A 13,038-nucleotide genomic window follows, 5' to 3' on the forward strand; every position below is an offset into this window, starting at 1 on the left:
CTTGAGGGCAGGGACCTTGGTTACAGTTTATTCTCAATAGTCAGCAAGGTACAAATTGGAAAGAAGACACTCAAGAAATGTGTTACATGAAAGAGTAAGGCACAGCCTCATCCCTTAGATTGGCTGCTGTTTAGGAGACACTTTGATGCACAGCACTCTCACTTCGGTGCCTGCTAATACACAGATTCCTGGGTACTGTCTCCTTATGTTCTGATCCGGCAGGCTGGGGCTTATATCTGGGTATCTGCATTTTCAGCAGGATTTCCAGGGAAATCTCCATGGACTTCACTTGGGCAAAAGATCTAGACATAGGTTTTTAAGGAAAGAGTGCAGGATTTCCTCATTTGTTCAGTAAGTATTTGTGATGCACCTGCTATGCCTCTGGGTGTGTGGAGGATGTGTAAGTCATGGACCCAGATTTCAAGCATTTCATTTTGACTGGGAAGTTGAGCTTTTCAGTTTCAAGCATTTAAGTGGATGGCATATGATGGGATTTCCTAAGAAGAGCTTTCTTTTATGGAGCAGAGATTTATAGGGAAGGGAGAAAGCAAAGCTCTTAAGAGGTTAGTTTCTCACTTGAGGCTTGGGAGGAAATTTGGCCTACTGGGAAGAACCCTGGCTTTGGTGTCTCCATGGTTTGGTATTCCATCTCTCCTTGAAATAACTGTACAACTTCGGGCAAGTGGTTTTAAGTTTTTTGAGGCTTAGTATCTCCAGTCCATAACATGGGGATGAAGACAAGAAAATAATTTCTATCTTACGATGTTGTGTGAATATTAGAGATATTATAGGTAATGTACTTAGCCCAAGGCTTTAACTTATGGTTAGTCTTCAAATGGTGAATTGTGTTATCGTTACTGAATCATCAAGCCATACATCACTGTTGCTCTGCCTAATTATAACTCCAGGCTTCAGTGGGAGAGGAGCTTATATGACTAAGGAGAGGGGATCTGGGTTTAAATGCTCACCTTGCCACTTATTAGCTGTCTGACATTCACCACATACTTTGTGTTTTGAATCTCAGTTTGTTCATCTTTAAATGGGGTGAGAAGATCTACCACATATTCTTATAACCTGAGTTAAATGGGGAAAAAGAAACCTAGGTAAAGAACCAAGTATAGTGTCTTGAACATATGAAGTACTCAAAAAACACACACTTAGAAGCTTCCAGTATTTAGATTAAAGAAGGAGTCCTCTCAGGAAGGTTTGTCTACCTACTATTCAAGAAAGGGGCTCAGGAGACACAGAGAATAAAGTAAACAAACATTAACTAAAGACCATGTCTCTGAGAAATTTATGAGAATCTGGGAACTTGTCAGTTAAAATACAAGGTTCTTTTTTGTAAGAGATACAAAATCTAACCCTAATATGCTCAATTAAAAAAGTTAGACCTTTTACATAACTGATGTCTTATGTAATTGACAAGTTCAGGACCAGGGATAGCTTCAGGCATGGCTGTACCCAGAGGCCCACATGGTCATTGTGATGCAGTCATGCTGTCCCACCTCATCTTCTGCTTTTCACTGTTGAAGCCGTTGGCAGGCACCCCAGTGGTGGTGGCAAAATGGTTTCCATCAGCTCCTGTCCTTCATCCTGTTCTCTCCCCAGCTTAGGCAGAAGGAACATTGCTCTTCCCCTACCTTCAGGGTAAGTCCTCAAATTAATAATTATTGGATTGACCTGGGCCATTTGTCCACCTGTGAGCCTATGACTACGAACAGAAGGATGGAATAGCATGATTGGTGCAGGCCTGGGTCTCGTGCCTACCCCTGAATCTAGTGTGGCTGACGCTAGCTAGAACCAGATCCTAAAGACTCAGAGTTGGGGAGCAGTGGATTCCCCCCAAATGTGAGTGTTACAATTAGAAGGGGGAATGGTTGCTAGACAATTAGAAACAACATATTCCACGAAGACTTATCTCTTTTTTGTACTATTATCGTTCACTCCTGTCTACTTCTCAGCCCTGAAACCCCAAGAATAAAAAGACAGTGTGCTTGTTTTCTTCAGTGAAAATTGGGAGTCAGGACTGTATCTTGATCTGAAACTAGTCTTTGGTGAGAGACAAAGTGTGAAAAATACAGGAAGTTCTGGCAGCTGTGATGAGGACCAGGAAGCAGGATTAGTCCCCGGAGGCTGTCAGAAGGGAAAAAAGGATCCAGGGGGAGTCAGTCTGGGAGAAATTTACTTACTTCAACGGCCTGGTTCTTAGACACCGACTGAGCTACCCAATATCTCCCCTCCCACTCTCACTCTCATCAGAAAATGCTGCTTATGGGTCAAGGCAGCCTTTCCTGGCCTGAGTTCCTCCTCATGGGTCACCTGCTGAAGGGCAACTGTCCTTTTCAGAGACATGGCTGTATCCATTGGGTGGCACATTAAGCTACTCCCCAGGGGGTCCAGAGCTATCAAAATAGAATCCATCCCCAGGAACTGAGCAAAATGCGTTGACCAGCCCTGCATCAAAGCAGCGGCAGGAGCCAGGCTGCAGCACCAGCAGGCTCCCTGCACTCAGCATTTTCCTTGCAGAAAACAAGATCACTAAATGACTCCACATCCTCCCTTCGCCTGTGTACCCCAGAGATTGCAGGCAGCCCTTGCCAGTCCGTGCATTTGCTTTATCTCTGCTCATCCATTTTTCTTCTTGTCGTGGAAAAAGACTTAACAAAACACTCACATTAATAATTCTGATCCCCCGTAAATGGCCAAATCCTCAAGACAGCCGCTTGGCCTCTCTGTCCACATTGCCTCCTCCCTTCTACCATCCTCACTGCAACAAAACAACATCTCTTTACATTTATGTCAGTCAAGAATGGGGTAATAACTTGTAGCTCTATACATTCCGGCTCCCTCATTATTAATCATTCCTTACTGAAAACATTAAAGTAGTTTCTGACTTGGACTTTTGTTTCCAAAACAATGCTGATACTTCCTTAAAGAAGCAATTTCATCAACTTGTCAAGGAGCTGGCCCTAAAGCAGAGGTCACCCATAGGTGAGGCTACAATTAATTAGAAATCTGGAATGTTTGTGGACCTGGGTAAAAGCTTGCTATTATATTTTAAGTTCCAAGGGAAATTTTAAACCATGATGTAGCCCAGTGTTTCTCAATTAGGGCTCAGTTCCTGGCTCCCTAGTCCCCCAGGGAACAATTGGCAATGTTGGGAGACATTTTTCATTATCACAATTCCAGGGGGGAGGGGTTGCAAGGATGCTACTGGCATCGAATAGGCAGGTGCCAGAGATGCCCCCTCAACACTCTTGAATGCAGAAGACAACCTCACAACAAAGACTTACCCAGTCCCAATGTCAACAGTACCAAGGTTGAGAAAGCCTGATGTGTAGAATAAGGATTAGTTATGATGCGTTCATTAATTCTTTGATTTGTTCTTTCATTGAGCACCTGGCTATGAAATACCCTCTATGTGTCAGGCATTATTGTAATATCATGGATTTCATTGTGACTGAGACAGAGTGCCTGTTCCCATGGAGATGTTATTTTAGTGCGACACTCTGGCAATAAGTAGATAAACAAATAAGATAAAAGGTGATATATGCCATAAATACATACATACATACATACATACATATATACATACATACATACATAAAAGCAGAGCGAGTTTCACGTCGGACCAGGCCATGTTAGATGGGGAGATCATGGGAAGCCTCCCTGAGAGTCAGCAGTGTGAGAGTTGGAAAGGGAAAGGCAGCCAGCATAGGGCGAGGGAAGGCATTTCAGGCAGGGAGAATGGCAAGTGCAAAGGCCCCAAGGTAGAAAAATCTGGGTTTGTTTGGGTAAGAGAAGGAAGACCAATGTGACTAGAAATTCTTGAGTAGAAGGGAGAACGAAAGAGATCAGAAAGGAAAGACTGGCCTGAATAGACCATGGGGATCAGAGGTTTGCAAACTTGTTCTGTTAAGGGACAGATCGTAAATGTTTTCAGCTTTGTGGGCCATGCTGCCTCTGTCACAACTACTCAGCACTTCTGCCATGGTACAAAGCAGCCACAGACAATATGTAAATACATGGGCATGGCAGTGTTCCAATAAAACTTTATTTATAAGATCACATTGGCCGGGCGCAGTGGCTCACGCCTGTCATCCCAGCACTTTGGGAGGCCGAGGCGGGTGGATAGCCTGAGGTCAGGAGTTTGAGACTAGCCTGGCCGACGTGGTGAAACTCTGTCTCCACTAAAAATACGAAAATTAGCTGGGTATGGTGGCACTCACCTGTAGTCTCAGCTTCTTGGGATGCTGAGGCAGGAGGATCGCTTGAACCCGGGAGGCGGAGGTTGCAGTGAGCCGAGATTATGGCACTGCACTCCAGCCTGGGTGACGGAGTGAGATTCTGTTTCAAGAAAAAAAAAAAAAAAAAAAAAAAAGATCAGGTTATAGGCTGTAGCTTGCTAATTTCTGACATAAGACTTTGAAGGACACGGGAAAGGGTTCAAATTTTATTTTAAATACCCATGGACAATTTCAAGCAGGGAGGAATAATTACATTTTAAAACTAGGGTTCACAATAATAACCCAGTCCCTGGCTTTGTGATCTTAGGCATATTAGTTTCCCTTTCTAGGTCAGATTTTCCTTATTTAAAAAATAAAATTGGCTAGTTACCCGCTTAGATTGATATCAGGAGGTTGACATAGATGGAATGAGTGAAGTGCAGTTTGCAAAAGCGAGTTATTGTGATTGTTAAAAGTGTTTCCACCTGTGGAGGCCCCAAAGCCCTTCCATGTATTTTTGCAGCCTTCTAGTATGAGGGATGGCTCTGTTTCAGAGCTGGAGGAACTTCCTGGAACTCCAGGAGGCAAAATTACTCACTCGCAATCGCATAAGGCATAAGCAGTTGTGTTTGGGCTCCCGCCCGCCTGTCTGCATGTTTTTCAGATCAAATATAGACTTAGTGCTCACTGCCTCGTGGGTGCTGCTTCTCTGCTCGTAAGCCTATGTATGAGCTTTATTTTCTTTGCAGAAGAGTCACCTCTCCATGAAAAACACCTTTACCTTGCTTATCCTTGGCAAATGCACCCAGCACTCTGGCTGGTCAGTGCTGGAGGTTGGGGAGAGGTGGGGGTTCAGAACATGTAACTGGGCAGTGAACAAGATGGACAGGAGCTGAGTCCTAGAAACTGGACATGTCTGCAAGAAAGGAACAGGCTCTTGGAAAATGCTTAGTCAAGCCTTCCCTGCCTCTGAGACTAAACAGAGTCAGGGGCTCCCTATTTCTTAGGACAGGATTGAGAGTGCTTCCATGGCCCCCTACAATCTGGCTCTTAATCATTTTTCTGCCTCACCTCCTATCAGTTACTCACCTTGTGCTGGCCACGGTGCTCTCCAAAGATGCCAAGCATATTCTCTTCTCTGGGCTGTTGTGTGAGCTGCTCCCTCTGTCTGAGTTACGTTTCCTCTACCTCTTTCTTTGTCTGTCTGGTGACTTAACGTAAGTCTCTTCATCCACATTACATCCTCAAAGTGACCTTTGTGACCAACTTATTTTCAATTGCACCACACCCTCCCCACCGCTTTCTATCCTTTCATTCTGCTTTATTTATTTACTTATAGCATATCATAGTCCTACCTGATATTATATTCTATGTTTATGTGTTTACTGTCTGTCTGCCCCATTAGAATATAAGTCACATGAAGGTAGAGATTCATCATGTACATGGCTGCATTCCTACCTCCTTCCAAGTGCATTACACATTGTAGGCGATTAATACATTTGTGTTCAATGAATGAAAGACCTTTAGCTGGAAAGAGACAGATGCCAGGCAGATGGTCATTAATGAGTTAGTCTGGCAGGAGTTGAGTTCTCTAGCAGGTGGCAGGAGCCCAGCAGTATGAGATCAGTGTATACGTAATATGCAGACTGTACTAGAGTGACACCAGCTGTTAAAACAAATAAACTCCCATATTTCAGTGACTTAAGACAATGTTTATTTCTCACCCACATAACACTGATTTTCCTATTAATGGCCGACTTTTCTCTAGGTGGTGATTTAGGAACCTAGGCTTCTTTTGTTTTGTGGTGCTGCCATCCCTGAGGACCATGAATTTCTCTGCCTCCAGTTGGCGAATGGGAGAAGAAAGAGTGGAGAAGGTATATCCACTTCTCACCCACCTTGGCTCAGAGGAGATCTTCACCACTTCCGCTCCATTCCTATGGTGAGAACTGATCACATGTACCTACCTAGCTACAAGGGGGGCTGGGGAAAGTTGCCTCTCACTGGGTAACAGCTTCCCAAGAATAGCTTCATACTAAGAAACACTCTGTACTATGCACCCCAAATGTTGACAGATAGTTGACTATATCTATTACATAGTCCTAGCTCTTTCACTTCCTTTCCTCTGTTCTACCTTGACAATCTTGCCCAAGCACTAGTTCCTACAAACAGCCTGTAGACACACTCATGTTTCCCACCCTAAAACCATTTCTCCGGACCCTAAGCCCTTTCAAGCTATTGTCTTCCCTTCATTACTGATGAACTTCTTGAAAGAATCCTTTACTGATTTCACTTTTCCCACATATTATTTATTCCTTAGCTTACTGAAATTGCTCCAATTCAAAGTCACTAATGACCTGCATCCTAAATCTGGCATTCCTTCTCAGCCTTAATTCTGTATGTCTCCCCTGCAAAATTTTACACTGTAGAGCACATCTTCCTGCTTGGAGTGTATGACTTTCTGAGCATCCACTCTCACAGTTCTCATCTTACCTCTCCCACTGCCCTTTCTCAGTCCCCATTCTGTTGTTTACTCAATGTTGGGGTCGCCTGACTTCTGTCCTTAGGTCCCTCTCTCCTCTCTCACCATATATATATATATATATATTTTTTTTTTGAGATGGACTCTTTCTCTGTTGTCCAGGCTGGAGTGCAGTGGCACGATCTCTGCTCACTGCAACCTCCACCTCCTGGGTTCAAGCAATTCTCCCTGCTCCACTCTCCCTAGTAGCTGGGATTACAGGTGCATACCATCACGGCTGGCTAATTTTTGTATTTTTTAGTAGAGCAGGGTTTTGCCATGTTGGCCAGGCTGGTCTTGAACTCCTGACCTCAGGTGATCCACCTGCCTCAGCCTCCCAAAGTGCTTGGATTACAGACGTGAGCCATGGTGCCTGGCCGTTTCTCACAATATTCTGAGACTGAAAATGCCTTGCATGACTGGAACTTTTTGTGTTAGTTTCCTGAGGCTGCCATAACAGATGACCACACACTGAGTGGCTGAAAACAACAGAAATGTATGCTCCCACAGTTCTAGAGGCCAGAGGTTCAACAGCAAGATGTCAGCAGGGTTGGTTCCTTCTGGAGGCTCTGAGGGAGAATCCATTCCATGCCTCCCTCCTAGCTCCTGGTAGCTCGGGCAATTCTTGACATTTCTTGACTTGCACTGCGTCACTCTAATCTCTACCTCTGCCTTCACGTAGCGTTCCCTCTGTGTTGTCTCAAACCTCTCTCCTTTCTCTTAGAAGGATAACAATAATTGGATTTAGAGCCCACTGTAAGCCTGGAATGATCTCATTTTAAGAATCTTTAACTTAGTTACATCTGCAAAGACTTTAATTTTACATAAGGTCACATTCACAGACACTGGGGTTAGGACATGGCCATGTCATTTTGGGGAACACTATTAACTCGCGACACCTCCTAGATCTGTACCTCTGACACCAGCTTCTCTTCCGGCCTCCAGACCCACATTTCCAACTCCCTACCATGTGTCTGCAACCATAGGATGCAGAAGAACCTCACATACACATGTCCAACCTGGCATTTAGCATTTTTTCTTCTTAATTCTAATCATCCTCGGCTTTCTCTTGTGGGGGATGGCTCACCATCTGTCCACTCTTACAAGCGAGGAGCATGAGACTCATCCTGGATTCCTTCCTCTCTTACCTCCCACCTCCAATCAGGCACTGAGTTATGTTGATCCTCCTGGGACATATCTCCCAAACTCCTCCATCCCCAGCATCTCCAGCTTGGTACAACTCTCCATATTTCTCACCACCGGTTTTCCGGTAGTTTCTTAACTAGCTTCCTTCTCTGCTTCCTCCAGTTTATCTTTAAAACTGCAAATAGAGTTTTCCTCCTAAAGACTATGAATCTGATTATGGTAGAAGTCCATAATCTTTTATCTAAAACTTTGAGACTTTCAGAAATTCAGAATCTTTTGGATGGGAGAAAAGCCAGATGTAGTGTATTATGTAGGTCTGGCATTGTACTATGGGCAGTACCCTGCACCCAAACATGTAAGAGTGAAATACATGAATATTCACACGAAGAGGGATAAATAAAGACCATAAATAGCCTCCTGTACATTCAGACGGTGTTTGCTGCCAAGTGATTTTGTGCCAAACTTAGGAAAAAACCTTCAGTTGTCAGTTTTTAAAATTTCAAGTGTGTGGATAAAGGATCGTGGTCTTGTACTTTCTTTCTCGAAACTTCTCTAGTTCCTTATTGTCTCTTTCAGCAGGGTTTGAAAAACAGTGGGGGAGATGAGCTCAGAGGTTATGCAACAGCAGGATGGTCTATTATGTGCCAGGCCTCACCATGGACTAGGAGGCCCTTTGCAACCTGATTCCTGCCTACCTCTTGACCTGAATTTGCACTGCTGTGTCTCCTTCCTCTTCTCTTTGCCCCACCTCACCAGTAGACATTTCTGTTCTTGAAATAGTCCTGACTCAGGCTTTGCACTTGCCATTCCCTTGTCTTAAATGCCTCCCTTCTATATGTAGCTGGTTTCTTCTCCTCATTCTGAGTTCACCTTAAATATCATCATCTTTTCACTCCATCCTACTAAATATTTCTTCCACTTTCCCCTAGAGAAGGCAATTGGCTTGCCACCTGTTCTGTTTTATTCCTTATTCCTTTACTATTGTCTATTATTCTTTTCCTGTTGTCTAAGGCTGCTTTCATAGTACAACAGGAGAGTTGAGTAGTTGCAACAGACTGTGTGGCCCCAAAGCCAAAAATATTTACTCTCTGGCTCTTCACAAGACATGTTTGCCAGACCCTGCCCTGGAGTTACTATATAGCAATCAGCTATATGATCTTTATTACATTACTCTATGAAATTATCTTATGTGTTATTTCATTCTCTTCTTCTCTACTGGAATGTGAATTTTACGAGAGTAGGGACCTTGCCTCTGTTTGCTCATGGCTATAATCCCAGAGCATCTGAAGACATTCAATAACATATTTTGTTTGCAGGACTAAATTAATACACGCTGGGTATATGTTGTGAGCAAAGTTGGTTTGACAACCTGCTGAGGGGCTCAACCTGCCAAATATGTACCAGGTGGGGGAGAAAAGAATGGGATCAGGAGGTGGAGTGCATTTTCCATCTTTGGATTTTGGTTTCTCAAAGTAAGTAGCCACCCACCTTCCCGTATCTGTCATTTAAAATGTGTCTTAGTTTGTTTTGTTTCATGCTGCTATAGCAGAACACCTGAGACTGGGTAGTTTATAAAGAAGAAAGATTTATTTCTTATAGTTCTGGAGGCAGGGGAGTCCAAGATCAAGGCGTCAGCAGGTTTGGAGTCTGGTGAGGGCTTGGTCTCTTTTCCCAAGATGGTACCTTGAACACTGCGGGAAACTGTTCCTCACGTGATGCAAGAATGGAAGAGAAAAGTGAGGGAGAAGGAGAGAGGCAGAGAGAGAGAGAGAGGAGGAAGAGAGACAGAGAGAACGAAGTGGGGGGAGAAAGAGAGAGAAAGAGACCAAACTCATGCTTTTACAAGGAACTCACTTCCATGATAATGCATTAATATACTCACTTCTGCCTCATGGCCTAATTGCCTCTCATGAAGCCCCACTTGTCAACACTATTGCATTGGAGATTAAGTTTTTAACATTTTTTTTTGGGGGGGTGCATTCAAACCACAGCAAAGCATGAAAATAAAATGCAAAAAATCAATTTCACAGCCCAGCTTAGGATTTAATGGTGCGCTATCTACAATAGGCTATTGAGGTAATGAGGCTCCCAGCCTTCTCAAACGGCTCCTGCAACCACGTGGCAAAAATGCACGCAGCTGGCTCAGGCCACTTCCCTCCAAGACACCAAACCTCCTTCAAAATCAGCACATTATTAAAATGTTTTGGTTCCTAACACTCCTCTGGCTTTGTTGACTCACATAAATGGCTTTACCACCCCCACAATGGGGCTGCAACTGATGGAAGCCATCATCCTTTACATAGTGCTTTCTTGGGTACAAATGATTCTTTACAGAAAAAGAAGGACACCAGCTTTTCCCAAATTACATTTTGCTGGATAAATCAATAGCAATGACTTTCGGGCTCAGGAAGTACTTTTGAGGAGGAAAAGATGCTCACTCAAGTGAAGGTGGGTTGGGGAGTAGGAAGAGGCAGCCAAGCCGTGCTGGATAGATTTCACACTCAGGCACCATCTGCTGGATGTGGAGGAGAGATGGAAGCATGTCCTCTCTATAGGCGTCTGAGTAATGGGGATGTGTTATTTTAGAAACCCTGAGCATACAATAACCACTCTTGACTCCTGTCTTTTCCTTACCGTCTGTACCCAGTACACCAGTAAGTTCTGTAGGTGCCACCTCTGAAGTATTTTCTGCCCCATTATCACCATTAGTACATCTTGGTCAGCCACTGTCAGCTCACACTTGGACTAATGCAGTGGCCTCCTAACTGGTTTTCCTGCATCTACTCCTGCTATAGCTTCAAAAACCCATTCTTGTCAGCTCAGCCAGAGTGATCTCACCAAAACATAAGGCCATCTGTTCTGCTTAAAACCCTCTGATGTGCTCACCATGGCCCAGGAGGCCCAAACAGTCCTGCTGTTGCATAGTCCCTGAGCTCATCTCCTCCACCCTTTCTTCACTCCCACCCTTTATCCCCTTGCTGTACCCCAACACCCTAAGTTTGCTCCTCCTGAAAGCCCTTCCCCAGGCTGCTCATTCTTCCTAGCCCAGCGTTGCTGACTTTTCCCGCCGGCTGCTTCTTGTCATTCGGATCTCAGCTCAAATGTCACCTCCTCAGGGAGGCTGCTCTGACTTCTTGTCTATAAGAGCCCTTCAGTGACTTTCTCTCATATCTCTGTATTATTGTCTTCATCGCACTCATCCCTCTCTAAAATATCCTGTTTCTTTCTTTCTTTTTTTTTTTTTTTGAGACGGAGTCTCACTCCGTCACCCAGGCTGGAGTGTAGTGGCATGATCTCGTTTCACTGCAACTCTGCCTCCCAGGTTCAAGTGATTCTCCTGTCTCAGGCTCCCAAGTAGCTGGGATTACAGGCATGCACCACCATGGCTGGCTAATTTTTGTAGTTTTGGTAGAGACAGGGTCTCATCACATTGGCCAGCTGGTCTTCAACTCCTGTTTCTTTATTTCTGTACTTGCTTCTTATCTCTCTTGCTTTGCTTAATGCTTCAGCCCAACACTGGGCATAATGCTTGTGTGCCCAATGCAGAATAGGCACTTAAGAAATAGCTATTGCAGGTCTGAATGCTACTTACCTAAAAGTAGTGAGTCCCTTATTAAAGAACTGATCATTCATTCATTCATTCAGTACATTTCCTGAGTGCCTGCTTGCTGCCAGCAACTGTGCCAGATAAATTCTGCAGGCAGAAATAAGAAGACACAGTGCTACCCCTAGGTAACTTTTTCTATGGGGTGGACAACTGATGTACCACTGGTGGCAGGCAGAGGTTTCAGCCTGGTAAGTGCAAGTTCACAGAGCCGTGGACAACAACAACAACAACAAAAATCTTGCAGGAGCACCCAAGGCTAGAACTTATATCCTTCAATAGAGTGGAGAAGACTTCCTAGAAGAGGCAGCATTTGAGTTGGGTTTTATAGGATGATTAGAAGACTGCTGTGAAAAGGGATGGAAGAGACCTAATGACTGGTCAAAACTAAATATAGCAGAAGTAGAAATAACGTGGGAAGATTAAGAAGGAGATAGATTTCCATAAAGCTTTGATTCTATGTTATTTCCAGCAATGAAAAGGAAGAAGAGGGAGAGAGAGGGAGTTCCAGGGAGAGAGGAGAAGTGGATGTGAACAGCCATTCTTTACCTTCAGTCTTTTCTTCCAAGTGATTGTGATGCTATATTCCTTCAATTAGTTATCCCACAAACACTGAGCACTCCAGTGTCAGTTGCACCCAGGTGCTGGGAATACAGTAGTGAACAAGATAGGCAATAACGTGCTCTTGGGCAGTTCGTAGTCCAGAAAAGGACAGATTTGTGGACAGAAAGCCTAGCGTGGATGTAGTCCATCAGCCCAGTGTTTTATCTGGGAAATTGAGTCCTTGCAGCACTGGCAGAAAGGGTATGGTGGTTACATGCACAGGCTCTGGAATCTGATCATACCCAGGTTCTAATCTGGCCTCTGACACTAACTGGATGTCTGATGTTAGAATCAGAGTTTCCTCTGGAGAAGCTGTGGGTCTCAGTTTTCTCTCAGGTAGTGAAATAAAGCAGATCATCTGGTTTCACTGAAGCAAGGGGATGAACTGAAATAATGCATGTAAAATGACTAGTGATGTCTAGCATATCACAGGTGCTCAGTACACGCAGCTGTTGTTACGATCATGGCCCCTGTTAGTAGAGCCCTTACTATGGGCCAGGCTGTGTGCTAAGTGCTTTACTTAGAGTTTTCCAGTTGTCTTAGTCTGTTCAGGCTGTTGACAAAATACTGTCAGCTGGGTGGCTTATAAACCACAGAAATTTTTTTCTCATAGTTCTAGAGGCTTAGAAGTTTAAGATCAAGATGCTGGCAGACTTGGTGTCTGGTAAGGGCCCGTTTCCTGGTTCCTAGATCGCTGTCTTCTCACTGTATCCTCACATGGCAGAAGGGGGAAGGGAGCTCTCTGGGCCTCTTTTAATAGGGGCATTAATCCTATTCATGAGGGTTCCATCTTTATTACCTAATCACTTCCCAAAGGCCCCACCTCCTAATATAATCACATTGGTGATAATGTTGCAACATGTGAATACTGGGTGGATACAAGCATTCAGACCATTGTACGAGTGAATCTGCATAACTCAATGACAGAGGTATTATTA

At 44.1% G+C, this 13,038-nt stretch overlaps 1 long non-coding RNA gene across 11 annotated transcripts in view; it reads left to right on the forward strand.

The window, feature by feature from the left end:
* The first annotated feature begins 1,531 nt into the window (after positions 1 to 1,531).
* Positions 1,532 to 13,038, forward strand: part of LOC129052730 (uncharacterized) — a 154,468-nt gene continuing 142,961 nt past the window's right edge. For all 11 annotated transcript variants that reach the window (XR_010139511.1, XR_010139514.1, XR_010139520.1 and 8 more), the window contains exons 1-2: positions 1,532 to 1,647; positions 5,995 to 6,168. This is a non-coding gene — a long non-coding RNA (uncharacterized LOC129052730). The remainder of the gene's footprint in view (positions 1,648 to 5,994; positions 6,169 to 13,038) is intronic.

Source organism: Pongo abelii, chromosome 23 (genome assembly GCF_028885655.2).
Source record: "Pongo abelii isolate AG06213 chromosome 23, NHGRI_mPonAbe1-v2.0_pri, whole genome shotgun sequence".
NCBI lineage: Eukaryota > Metazoa > Chordata > Mammalia > Primates > Hominidae > Pongo > Pongo abelii.